Source organism: Emydura macquarii, unplaced genomic scaffold (genome assembly GCF_026122565.2).
Source record: "Emydura macquarii macquarii isolate MOO-44397 ecotype Brisbane River unplaced genomic scaffold, CSIRO-AGI_Emac_v2 contig_3295, whole genome shotgun sequence".
Classification (NCBI taxonomy): domain Eukaryota; kingdom Metazoa; phylum Chordata; order Testudines; family Chelidae; genus Emydura; species Emydura macquarii.
In genome coordinates, this window is record NW_027133432.1 from 26,725 (window position 1) to 41,093 (window position 14,369).

The 14,369-nt window shown below is 48.8% G+C and overlaps 1 pseudogene; it reads right to left on the reverse strand.

The window, feature by feature from the left end:
• Positions 1-2,505: 2,505 nt before the first annotated feature.
• LOC137143072 (bone morphogenetic protein receptor type-1B pseudogene) lies at positions 2,506-5,347 on the reverse strand (annotated as a pseudogene).
• Positions 5,348-14,369: the final 9,022 nt, after the last annotated feature.

Below are 14,369 nucleotides of genomic sequence, written 5' to 3' on the forward strand. Positions count from 1 at the left end.
AGACCTGCTGCCAATCGACGGTGAGGGACTTGTGGGACTGCCGCTCGCCTTCTACCCCAGCGCCCCGGAGGGAGACTACTACTGACAGGTACCCGGGAACAGGGTGGGAGGAAGTGGCCCAAGGACAGCTGACTAGCAAGCGGCTGAGTCGGGGGCTAAACCCCCGTCAGCGTGTTGTGGCTGGAGCCCTGCTGACTCAGTACCAAACTGCTTCGCCACTGATAGGGCCTTGGACTGGGATGCAGTGGAGTCGGGTGGGCCTGTGTCCCCCTCTCTCCCTCCCTTCCCTAGCCACCCCGGGAATGCCTGGTGCCCTCAGAGCTTGCATTACTGAGCATATTGAGCGCTGCCAACCCTGCCTCCCTGCAAGGCTGGGGGCTCCAGACTGCTTTGCTAGCCCGGCTTGTGGGAAGGCCGTGGGCTATTAACTGCCTGACCAGCCCTGCCCGGCTTGCGGGCCAGAGCCTGTAAACTGTTTCGCTTGCCCCACCCGCCTGAGGGCCCGGGGCAATAGACTGCTTGCTAGCCCTGCCTGTGGGAAGGCCGAGGGCAACAGACTGCTTGACCGCCCCACTTGTTAGAAGGCCAGGGCTACAGACACCGTATCAGCCCTGCCCTACAAGAGAGCTGGAGGGCTACAGACTAGGAGAGAAGCCTGGCCTGCTGGGGGCCAGGGCTAAAGACTGGTAATCAGCATTGTTTATTCCCCTAGAACATAACTGTTTGTTCCCTCATTCTTATATTTACAGGTTTCCATAAGGCACTGGTTCCCAGAAAAGAACACAAATATTACTCTCAGCTCTTTACATTGTCACCCTTTCCTGGTTTTAAGCTAATTCAAGAGGTTGCATTTTCATAAATAATCATTATGGCTGTCTCATTTAGTACTTTAATATTTTTACTCTTAGTTAACATTATATCAAACCCTAAACATCTACTCTTAACCTTCTGAAGCTGAATGCCACAGGTCAATCAGTTTTGTGTCCAAAATGGGAATCCCCCCGGGGCACTTGCACTCATTTTCCTTTTTAATGTCACACCCTTTCCTCAAAAACCACCAGGTTTGGGGGTGCATAACTTCATAAATTAAAAAGTCACTTTTGCTTTCATCTTCAGGCCCAGTTTTTTTATGTGGTTAGAAGTACAGACCTGTATTGTTACAAGTTTCATAAAATTTAAAGCAGTATCTTTAACAATAAAAAAAAAAACAATAGGTTTTCACAGAAAGCAACATGCATAACCTTGAACCAGTTACTGAAATGGTATTTCCCTATAGTGGGGTGTGACCTGTCCCATGCCCAGCGTAGCCCCCTGAAAATGCCAAAGGCAGGGCAAGCAGCAAACGGAGAGTAGATTCTCCAAACACTGGTGGGTGGCACTGAAGCCAGACTTCCGAACCAGCCACAAACTGCACTTCTGAATCCCCACAGAAGGCAGTATACAAATGCACACAGCCCCCTTTACTGCATTTCATCCTTTGGCTCCCAGTCAGCCACTAGGTCCAATAAAGAGACCAGTTATTTAAATTCTATGCTCTTTACTAAATAGGTTCCCTCTGACCCCAAGGGGTCAGCCACAGTACCAGTTCAATATAAGTTTGGATATTACCTAAAATACCACGCTGCCAGCCAATCCTTTAGTAACTAAAACTAAAGGTTTAAACCATAAGAGAAAGTTAAAGGGTCAAAGCAAATCAGATACCTACAAATGATTGAAAGTCCATATACATCAGGTTTCTGGAAGAATTGTGGAGTTTGCAGGCTTATACAGTTCCTCTGCCATACATCCAGTATCTGGATGGGTCTTAGTCCTTCGGTTCAGCTGCAAGTGAATTGATCCAGAAGCAGGTATGTGTCTGTAGCTGAACAGGAACAAAGACAAAATGGTTTCCCAGGCCATTGCCTTATATACCTTCTGGCCCTGGCCATGCTGTCTGTAGAGTTTTACAGGAATCAAAATGGAGTCCAGAGTCACATGGGCAAATCCTGGTGACTCACTAGGTGATGCTGACTTCTCCCCCTGGGCCCCTTGCACTTGGGAATGTCTTAATGGGCCATTACGCAGGCTATTGTTCTGCAGCCATCCTGTCTGGGGTGTGTCCCAGCCAGCACAATTTGAAATACAGATATCAAATATATCCATAACTTCCATTTCCCATATAACACATGAACATAAACATCATCATCTTACTTAGCACATTATAGCCTTTCTAACAGTACCTGACATGGTATCTCTCACATGAATTATTATGATTTTGACATATTGATGTCAAACAATATAACAAATGCTCCCCCCCCTTCCCCCCCCCATCTACCCAGCATGACACCCCCAACGCGAGACTGGTGTAGAAAGGAGTAATCAGAGCTCATGAATACACCTCAAGGCCCCTTATTCAGACAGTGTGATGGGGGGGTGAGTGTGTGTGTGTGTGTGTGTGTGTGTGTGTGTGTGTGATAAAGTCCTCTGACCACAAGGGAAAGTCAGGCTTTTCTGTCACTTCAGAGTTTACTGTCCTGTGACTGACATTTTGGCAAGTGTTTTCTTTACTCGCAGGGCCGTGAGCTGAGAAGCAGGGTTATGAGCCTAATATTCTGTCATGAGTTTTCCCATTTTTCTTAGGCACTTATCACTGCTCCCTCTATTGGGAAATGTGGGACGGAGCCTCCTGATGCACACAATCTCCTGCATGTCCTCATACAAGGGGTCAGTGGGCACAAGATCATGGTATGGAAGCTGGTATTCTTCAACTATTCCTCCTGACACACATCTTCTTGCAACCTCCCAAAGAATAAGTCCAAAACTGTACATATCAGCCATGATATATGAATGGAAGTGATTCCTATTCAAGCTTTCATCCAGCACCTCAGGAGGCATATAGCACTTTGTTCCTATGCGGGTGTTTGGTGGTATGTCCGTGTTACCAGGTTGTCGTTGCTGGCCCGATTGCTGGGGTCCTCCCTCAGGCTCTGTCTCTGGGGAAGGCCACAGCACCTTCCTACACAAGGGAATCAGTTCACTTTCGGCGAGCAAGTAGTCAATTGCTCTAACCCTTAGTCAGGATGAGCAAGCAGTTTAGAGTTCTCTGGAGTGGTAGGGAGCAGGAGGCTCTCCTCGGGGTGACTAGGAAAGTGGGGGAGAGGGACGCAGGCCCACCAGTCTCCACTGCGTCCCAGCCCAGGGCCCTAGCAGTGGCAAAAGCGGTTGCCACTGTGTCGGCGGGCTCCCGCCACAACACACCGACTAGGCCTCAGATTCAGCCACAAGCTATGGCTGCCCCTCGGCTACTTCCTCCCCGCTGGCCCCAGTACTGGTGTCTTCGGTATCACGGGGGTACTCTGGCTGGGGTTGGCCTGTCAGTCCCTCCTCATCCATGGGCAGCAATGCTGGGAGCTCCTCTTTGAAGGCAGCTCCTCTAGGTTGTTTGGCATGGGGAGGGGCTCGGCTTCCGGCAGCTCCTCCAGGTCCGTTCCCAACTCAGGGCTCAGCAGCCGGCAGCTCCTCCAGGTCCTGTCAGGCCTCGGGGGGTATCCTCCACCCAGGTTGCTCCGGGGTCTCCGCCCAGTCCCGGGGCTCCGGTGGCTCGGTCCAGTCCCGGGGTCCGGATACTTCGGCCAAGTCTCTCTGGCCAGGTTGCCTGGTCCAGCTCCGGGAAGGCCCTTCCCATTCTCCAGGCTCGAGTGGGGCCGGGCTTGGTCGGCGGCTCTGCACTGGCCTAGGCCTCTGCCAGTGGGGGCCGCACATCTGTCTCGGACGGCAGTCTTTCTCTGACTGAGCTCTGGGGCCATGCTTTTATACCGCCCCTTCTTGTGGGGGCTCCTCCCCGCAGCCACTGATTGGGCTGGCTGGGCGGTCCTATCACGGACCAGTTCCCTGGTTGCCAGGCAGACTTAGCTGATGGACCTGGTTTGGTCCACTCAGGCTGCTCGCGCCATCCCTCCGGCTCTGTCTCCAGGGGAGGCCACAGCGCCTTCCTACAGTCCACCTCATTTGTATCACTAATAAATTTAACTGCCACACCCAGGTCTGCTATACAGCAGGTGCCATTCTTTTTTCACTAGAATGTTCTTACTTTTCGGATCACGGTGGGCAATGGCTGGTTTGCCTTGAGTACTGAAGATCTCAGTGTGCAAGTGGCACAGGCCACTAACGGCGGAATAGGCCAGTTTTAGCATGGCTCTTGTATCTAAGGTAGTGGTTTTCAGATAATCTTACAGGGAACCATTCTCATGGTACTCTGTGATAAGATACAGTTGGGTCCAAGACCCTGTACCTTAAATGTCCACAGCAATGAACCCCAAAATGTTTTCATGCCTCATCACGACAGTCTCATAGATTTTCTGTCTCTCTAAACCAGCTGGCCTCCTCAGTGGTAAAGAACACTTTTACAGTCACCTTTTCTCCACGCCATTTTCCCATCCAAACTTCTCCATAGCGACCTTTACCTATCTGTTTCACCATCTGAATCTGCTTTGCTATAGTCCTTTGGACCAGCAAAGGGAGCCCAGATCCACTCCCTGAGCTCTGAGACTGTTCAATCAAGTCTTTCAGGGATTCCCCCAGAGGAATGTAAGTCTCATCCTGTTCAAGTCCAATGCCGTAACGAGGTCTAGTTTCTTGCCTTTTATACCTAAAATAACAGAATATAAGTACCAGGAGTATACTGCAAACACTTACTGAGATCAACAAAGCCTTATGGTGAAAGTTTCCTTCTATGAAATTTCTATTTTTCAGTGGTGGCAGTGTAGGGTGAAAGTTTTTCATTGCAGAAAGTTTTGTCTCTGCAGCATGCAATAGTTCTTCTGTGATGTATTATGGGTGTATCCCGGCACTGGAAGTCTGAGCCTTCTAAGCGTAGACATCCTGAGGTGACTGTACGCCCTCCAGATTCACCTTCTACCATGGTGAAACAGTAGCCATCAGTTCTGCAGATGCTGTCGATTGAGTCATCTGGACAGTGGTGATTGTACTGACACTGCAGTGGCTTCTGGGGAGAAGCAAGTGCCGTACTCTCACCATCTTCCTTTCTGTTCTCCAAGTTCAACTTTCCAGAACTCCGCAAATACTTTTTGTCTAGACCATTGGCATGGTTGGAACTAGAGAGCAGTGCTGTGCAGCGACGCTTCAAAACTGAAGTGTCAATAAAGATGTCTTGTTTACTACTTTTATGGAAATAAGGAGCTCTGAACAAAAATTTCTACCTTCTGCTGTGACTCTAAATACAATGATAAGTTTTTGTTTTATATGCGGCTCCTGCCGTTGCAGCCATGAGGGGTGTCCCCTCCTTACCCAAGGAATGGCTGGCCAGCATCTCGCCTTGCCCCAAATCGGCCAAAAGCGTCAGGCCCATGTAGCGCCGCGACTATTAGCCACCCGGTTGCAGCACGCACAGAGGAAAGCGCTGTGTCCTTTCTCAGAGCCTGGCCCCAAGGAAAGGTCCATTAGATGGAAATAATATTTATGTTTATGTGCCCTTCTTTCGGTTGTAAATAAGATAAATAATAAGGGAAAACTCCATTTTGGATTTAGAATCCATTTTGGAATTGGCCTCAGACAGGCAGGATGCTAACACTTGGCAGGCTGCCAGCAGGTGAAGTCTGCCCAGTGACAGTGAAAGGCAGGAAAATCCCAGAAGTGGATTGGCTAAGATCAGCCCCTGGGAAGTTATTTAAGGCAGTGAGTGCCAGGGCAAGGGGCTGCCCATCTGAATGATAGCGTGGCTAGGTACTGGTATTTTGCGTGGCTACAGGTCGAGGAGGAGAAGCAGACAGGTTAGGAGGAGAAGCAGACGGGTCTAGGAGGAGAAGCAGACAAAGCAGACTTACCTGGAGAGACCCAGTTCCAGCAAAGGAGATTGTGACCAGCACTCCCTGAGAGGAGAGAAAAGAAACTGTAATTACTATCACAGACTGAGGGGACCAAAGGGGTTGTGTTCTAAGGTATGGGACCTGGGGTTCACTCCCCCATCCTGTCTCGACACCAGTGTTTATTATATCTAATGTTAAGTGGGAATAGTGTTTCTGACACGTCCCAAAATAAAAGCTGTTTGGTTGCACCTTACTGGGTATCGGTCTCAGTCAATTCACCCGGTGTCAGATCCGGTAACCAGGTAAAACGAATCAGGTAACATTTTGACTAACAATTTGGCAGCCACAAAGGGACACTGAAGTGCATTGACTGACACTTAATTTGATTTTTTGGGTGGCTTGCTATATTACACTGGAAAGTCGAGAGCAGCCCCCAGCTACGAAGGAGGGTTCCTAAGGGTAAGGAAAGCCTTCGACTCAGCAGTCGGACTAAGGCAGACCTTTGAGGACTGTGTCCTACGGTAAGGATTGTCCTGGAAGGATACCATGCTGACGTGTCAGCCGAAGGGAACCACCCGACCCACTGGTTGAGAAGGTTGGGGTGCGGCATTGCGGAAAGCAAAATGCAAGGAGGGGTGCCGCAACCCGAGAGGAACCTAAGCTGCGCTTTGACTTAGGAGGCAAGCAGTTTGCTTGCAGGGATACAGGCACCAGCCATTGCTTGGGCCAGCCTAGCTGCTGTGAGAGCTGCGAGTGGAGCAGCTGCAGCAGCAAGAGGAGCAGGGAAGCTCTGTGAGCAAGGAGCAGAGCGCTCAGAGCCTACACTAGCCAGCAAGCTAGCTAGTGTAGGGAGATAATGTGGTGAAAGCCGCCGAAGAACCAACTAGTACCATGAGCGGAGCTCGCAAGTTCAGAGCAAGCGGCTGTAGCCAGCCAGCAAATAAAGAGAGTTTGGATTCCTCTCTCCATGTCTTAGGGAAGGGAAAAAATCCCTGGGAGGCGGGGTTGTTCAGAGGGGCCATGGCGTACAAAGATCTGTGCAGCTGTTGGGAGGACTTTGTGGCGGGAAGGCCGCGTCCTTCAAAAAAGGAGAAAGAGGGCTCTGATACGGGCTGTATATGGTAGCCCAGGAGCTAACCATCATAGTAAATGAGCTGATGTGCCGAGGAGATCAGCTCTTGGGGGAGGTTGGTTTAGGTGAACTTGTATTGCCAAGCTGCTGAAAGAGCAGGAATTGCAAGCTGCCGAGCTGGCAAGACAAGAAGAGTGGTCTAGGGTAAAGGACCTGGCGCAGGCTACCCAGCTGAACAAGCTGGAGGCGCAGGTTGCGGGTTTAACAGAATCTCTCTCAGTAAGAGAGAAAGCAGTCAGGAGATTGACCACAGACCTGGAAGAGTCAGGGGCAGCAGTAAAGTGGCTCCTGAGGGAGATCAAGGAGGAGCGCAGGGCAGGGGCAGATCAGTTGGTGTGTGAAAGAAAAATCGCAGCCCTGTCGCTTGAATTAAAGGAAACTAAGGGGATAGTCGGGAACAAACAGACCACCAGCTCCGGGTCAAGCAGTGAGATTAGCTCCAGCTCATTAAAGGGAGTTCCTGTAAGAAGGAACAGCAACTTAGTGGTGCCTCAGGCCCAAGGGAGAGCCCCCGAGAGGAGGCAGATATGGATAGGGTGTGGCCCAATAGTCCGAAAGTGATCCCAATGAATCCGGTAACCACCACAGTTATTCAGCACGTAGGGGCAGGCAGACCAGATGAGGTCCGCCAGGAATTCCGGACATACACACCAGAGCAAGCAAGGGCCATGGGGAGAACTATGGGCCCCTTGAATAAGGATACTGTTGTAGATTGGATCGCTCGAGTAGGAGAAGTAGCTGGCATGAATGCTGATGACTTGGTAGCTCTGGCAAGAGAGGGTATGAGTCCCGAAGATTTTGGAGCTCTACCGAATGGGGTGCAACTGGCCACCATACGCAACAAGATGGAACTTTTTAAAGGATCCACATGAGTTTAAGAAAGAGCAGAGTGCTCGCACTACTGGATTCTGAGGAAAACCAGCCAAGCTGACTGATGTTAAGGAGGAGGAGACAGAAAGACAGGAAAGGGAGAGTGCGTCTAAGAAACCTTTCTCACCTCTGTCCAAAAGATCTCAGCAACATTCAAAAGAGGAGCAGGATCAGTATGAGACCAGAAAGCTGTGGGAAATAGTCTGGAGGAGACTCCTTAAATATGAGGATCCTGTGAGGATAGATGGCCTGGAGACTACGGAGCTAATGAGCAGGCTGGCAGCTCAAGAAGGGGGTAACCCGCCACTTGAAGAAGATCGCCCCAATCTCCAGTGAGGAGACCGAGATTCACAGTTGTCTCTTGAATTTGTTGCTCCAGTTATCCAAGATACCTGGGGACAACCAGTTGCGGTAGCAACATTCAGTGGGAAGTTCGGATCCATAGAACAAGGGCTTCTGGTGGATACTGGAGCGGCCGTATCTATGATCTGTATACGGAAGACACCAGAAGTGAAACAGATGCCAGTAGAGGAGTGGAGAGTTTTGAAAGGTTTCAATGGGAAGAATAGTTTGGTGCCTTTCACCACCCCTCTACAATGCACCATTGGAAAAATGTCATGTAGTTCTAGCTTTGGACTACAAGAGCTGGATGGATGTGGAATCCTGGGGATGAATGTACTAATCAAGATGGGAGCTGTGATTGATTTGCCGAACAGAGCGATTTTAGCACAGGGAGAAGGACAGGAGCCCTATGAGATAGCAGTTTCATGTAGGGTGACCGCAGTCAAGGCACCAGTGGAGATTTCCCTCTCACAGTGGGAGCAAGAGGTGCCCAAGGTGACAGAAAGACATCTCCCTGCCTTCACTAGAAACAAATTGCAGTGCGGCAAGATAGATGGAATAGTACGGATTTTGGGACCTGATCCTAAGCCCATGAGACACTACAGATACCCACATCAGGCAGAAGAAAGCCTAAAGGAGAGCTTGGATATGTTTTCCAGCAAGAAGTTTTAAAAGAAATCCACAGTCCATGCAACTCCCCGATATGGCCAGTGAAGAAGGCAGACGGGATTACCTGGACACTGACACTGGACTATAGGGAGCTTAACCGGGTGACACCTAGGTTAGCCCCAGTAGTGGCTAAGTTCCAGAACGTAATGGCCACTATTGCAGCGAATGCCCAGTGGTTCACAGTGCTGACCTCTCCAATGCTTTCTTCTCCATTCTGGTGGATGAGCAGGACTGGTACAAACTGGCTTTCACATTTCAGAACAGGCAGCTGACTTTCATACATCTGCCACAATTCGCCTTCTCTCTGTCATCAGGAGGTTACACACATGTGGAGAGACTTGACACATAGGAAGATGGTGATCTCCTATGTAGATGATGTACTGATTGCTACCTGTTCCAAGGAGGAGAATTTAGAGGCCTTGGATGAAGGAAACTGGGTTCCTGGTAAATCCCAGCAAGGCCCAGCTGGTGCAGCAACAGGTCACCTACTTAGGGGTGAACCTGGGTGTAGATGGAAGGCGTCCTGACCAGCAAAGAATAGAACTAATCGGGAAGTTACCTGCACCCCAGGATGTAAGCACTTTGCGTTCTTTCCTAGGACTAACTGGATTTTCTAGAGACTTTATAGATCAGTATTCATTGATTGCATGGCCATTATACCAGTTACTCAGGAAAAATGTAGAGTGGACTTGGGGAAACCAGCAGAAGAAGGCATTTGTAGACCTAAAGAGGGTTGATATCAGCACCAGCACTTGCCTATCCTAAGGAAGGAATTCCATTCACCCTGCAGATTGCTGCTATCCCGGAGGGCGTTAGTGTGGTGCTGTCCCAGGACAGTAAGACAGGGGAACCCATAGCATATGGATCTAGAAACCTTAGTGAGGTTGAAAAAGGTTCTCCCCTTGCAAAAGGGAAGTATTAGCCCTGACCTGGGCTATAACGCACTGGGAATACATAGTGAGTCTATCTCCCATCATGCTAAGAACTTCCCATACCCCGATCAAGTACGTCCTTTTGGGAAAGGTGAATCAAGGATGTGTGTCCAATCCCAGAATTTCCAGATGGACCCTCACCCTCATCAATAGGGAAATCAGCATAGATAAGTCTAAACAACCAACTATGGCCCCTTACACCCTATTGTGTCAAGGTGAGGAACATTAGTGTCCGTTGCCTAAGGAAAAGTCCATGGAAAGGGAGTACCCCTTCAAGGTGAGGAAAGGCTGTGCAGACACTGATAAGGAAGGGACAGAGACCTGGACCACGGATGGGAACTGCTATCACATGGACAGAAAACCAATAGCTGGGTACGCAATATTGCGGCATAAAGATGGCAAGACACTGCAGGGGACAGTGAGACCACCTTCAGCATAGGCAGCTGCAGTGGTAGCCGTTTTAGTGGAAGCAGACCCAGACCAGGAGCTAACGATTATCACCGACTCAGAATGGACATTACGGGCGTTGATTGACTGGATGCCGGTATGGTTAGAGAGACACATGACCACTGGAGACGGGAAACCGGTGGTCCATTCCAACTATCTTCTCCATGCGTGGGAAGCGGCACAGGAGAGGACAGCGAACACCTACCTGTGCAAGGTCAAGGCCCACAGTAAAAAGGATACATTGATGTCCAAATTGAATCAACAAGTGGACAAACTAGTGAAGGAGGCAGTGCAGTTAATCCTGAAAACGCTGTGGAAGGAATCAGATGGCATCCAGGTGCCCATTTGTCTGCAGAGGTCCAGGAAGGAAAAGGACTGTGCAGATGTCGCAGAGCTGCAACGAAAAGACCGAGAAGTTCAGGACATACTTGCCAAGCAAGAATACCAAGGCTGGAGTATATTCCAAAGCAAGGAGGGAATAGTCCTGGCAGCAAAGATAGGAACCGATAAGGAATTCCCGATCCTAGTCCTACCGACATGTTTAAGGGATGAGATGATCCAACTGGCACACCACCAATGCCACTTTGGCAAGGAGAAAACATTGCAAAGGCTGCAAACGGTGGCCTGGTGGCCTAACATGTCAAATCAAGTGGAAAAATTTATATATCAATGTTTCAGTTGTGCCAGTAATAATGCAGACTCAAAGGTGGTAAAAGGACCACTAAAGCACCAGGCAATTGTTGGACCCTGGAAGTGGGTTCAAATAGACTACATAGGACCCCTTCCCCAACTTGGGAGAGGAAAAAATTACGTACTGGTGATAGTGGACTCGTTTAGCAAATGGCTGGAAGCCTATGCCACATCCAATAATACAGCCATAACTAAAGTACGGACCTTGTTAAATGAGGCATTTGATAGGAATGGGATAACAGAATCCATGGATTTGGATCAGGGCCCCCATTTAATTGGGGAGGTGAACAAACACCTATGCCAGGCCCTAGGGATCCGACAGAGGTTGCATATTGCCGGTCACCCACAATCATCTGGGCTGGTCGAGAGATCCAATCGGACCCTGATAATGGCCCACAGGAAACTGGTGTGTGCGTCCGGCAAGGACCGGGACCTCAAACTGACCCTCATTTTAATGGCTATAAGGTCGACCATGGGATCACACGGATTCACTCCCCATGAGGTGTTCACATGGAGGAGAATGCGAACCCCAGAGTTATGGTGGGTGGAAGGGGGAATTCCACCTGATGTATTACAGCCCAAGGTAAAAATGGGTGAGTTTATGGCTAAGGTGCTGGACAATATTAAGGAGATACAGATGAGGGTCGCCCACCAGTTGAAGGCCAATATCTGAGGGATGGATAAATGGCTTGGGGCCCATTTAAACCCAACAGAGTGGGACGTGGCAGAAAGAGTACTTTATAGATTTTATTCAGAAACCGGACACGCTCTGAGCCTGAGATGGGTAGGGCCAGTGCGAATCTCGAACAAAGCCGGTCCCATGGTATACAAGGTAGAGCTGACTGATAAGAGAGGCAGGAAGCTAAAGAAATGGTTTCACAGCTCTCAACTAAAGAAGTGGAAAGGGGACTTGGACAAGGAAAAGGAGGTGTGAGGTGATTAATTGTGCTGTGTTCCTCCCACAGATTACATTATGGCCGACATTCGCCTTATATTTTGTATAAAATTGGCGTGGAGTGTGGGCAGTGCCCTAGTTCTATGGGAAGGAGAACACTATTCGTGTGTCATGACTACACCGCCATGGAATATGATCTTGTCATATCCCTTGGCTATTGGGGGAGGAATATCCATGTATGTATATGAAGAGAGGGAAATGTGTTACCTGGCTTGGAGGCATGAAAAGGATGCGACCTCAGGGGTTAGGACAACCAAGACAGGGCAGGAACAAACCTGTCAATGGGAAATATATGATCACATAATTGTTAAGTGCTCCAAGGCCCAAAAGGTATCAGGCCTAGGCAGGTGTGTCTGTATCATAATGGAGGTCCCCAAAAGGGTGAAAGAAGGCTCAGTGCAGGTAATGGTGGTAGCCAGCCTACAGGGATACAATCCCAAGATTGCCATCAGGGTATACTCCCCTAATCAAAATTGGACGATGTATGCTACGTGCCATGTGTGGAGTCAGCACGGGTTCTGTCCACACAGTAAGGGAGGTAACCCGTGTTTGAGTCCAATACATAGGGAGTTTACCACCCACTGCAAGGGAATTACCAACATTACTGTGTGGCATAATGATTCAGGGAATTGGTATGCTACCAGTATCTACGGGTCATAGGACGTGGCACAGGTGGAAGTGCTACCCCAGTCACAGACTTTCCCAGCACGAGCTGTAGTGGTAAAGGAGAATGGAAAAAGGATCATAATGGGAAATTCTGAGTACGCCATTTATAAGGTGGTTGTTCCCTTACCAGTATCTGTGGCGTACATACAGGCAGGATGTCGCCCTTATGTTTTGGTTTTTATGAGAGGGTGGAACATCTGGATTAGAAATATGGTCAGGGACTTCCAAGTCAGGAGAAAAAGAGACCTAGTAGCAAAGGTAATAGGAGGGGTGGGTACCAGCCTAGGCATCTCGAACACCATAAATGCGGAGAGCTTGGTGACAAAGATCAGTAATTTAGGCCACGACATCCACAATCTGAACCACCCTTTGACATCCTCTTTTGGGAAGATAAGTACCCTGGAATACTAAATAACACAGGGATTACCCGAGTGGTTTAGAGATCAGCAAGGGAACGACATTGCACTAATGAAGGGATTGAACAAACTGCAAGATGGTTCAGCCTGGGCAATAACGTGTGTGCAGGCACAATTGTGGCTGTCTTTTACTACAGGGAACTTCTGCCGAGAGGGATGGAAGGGGGTTATCACTACAGAGCTGAGAGAATTATTAAAGACAAGCCTGAATCCATTCAAGGTGAAGCACAGCAAATGGTGGGAATTGGTGGACTTTACTTATGATCCAAAAGATTCTGTGGCCACAGCACACGTTGTTACCATGCAAAACACAAGTATAGATTGGGACTACCCCGTAATCCCACTAGGGCCGATGGTGGAAGAAGCCACCCTAATGCCCATAGATATGCCGAAAATGGTCAAGAGAGACGGATCGGTGTTGGACCTAGAGGAATGTACGTGGTGGCCACACAAGGGGTATGTGTGTACCAACCACATATATGTGGTAGGCACATATGTTTGGAATCAGATGCAGGGAAGTACCACTTCCATATGAAGAAGTCTCAGAATAGCCATTCCTTGGTGGTGCAAACAGATGAAACGTGTGTGTATTAGGAGCAAATGTAGACTGTTTGTACTTAATTAATTTTATAATATATGGCATGATTCTGGTGTTAATCTTTGCATGTATAATGTATACCGAGTCAAGGGATGTGATGTGTATTTTACATCTTTGGTTCCAAAGATGGGAGAATTGCTGATATCCTACAAGATGTACAGATATACGCCAATCAAAGTGGGTCCTGATGTTGCAGTTCTAAAACAGCTGTTGAACCATCCGGAGATGGATCAAAAGCTAAGAGACTTATAGGACACTGGGAAGGCCACTATGATATCAGTTCACCATGCAATGGGTGAAATAACAAGCATCCTGGACCGAGTACAAAAACACTCGATATTCACCCATTGGTGGGAGAATTTATTCTCCGGCTCACAAGGGAAAACTTGGCATTTGTTGTTACACTCGTTCATTATAATTTTGATAATTCAGTGTATATTGATAGTCACTTGGTTAGGTACCATCTGCTGGGTCTGCTGCAGAGTCAGGAAGGTATCTAAGTAGGGAGTTAAGAGTGCTGCACTTGAAGAAGGATGACCAGATGTGCATCCCCCTTTGAAGCAGCAAGGAGGGGAACTGTTAGGTGGATATAATAGTTATGTTTATGTGCCCTTCTTTCGGTTGTAAATAGGATAAATAATAAGGGAAAACTCCATCTTGGATTTAGAATCCATTTTGGAATTGGCCTCAGACAGGCAGGATGCTAACACTTGGCAGGCTGCCAGCAGGTGAAGTATGCCTGGTGACAGCAAAAGGCGGGAAACCTAAGAATCGGTGCCATGTGCAAAGCCCGAACAAAGCGGGAAAATCCCAGCAGTGGATTGGCTAAGATCAGCCCCTGGGAAGTT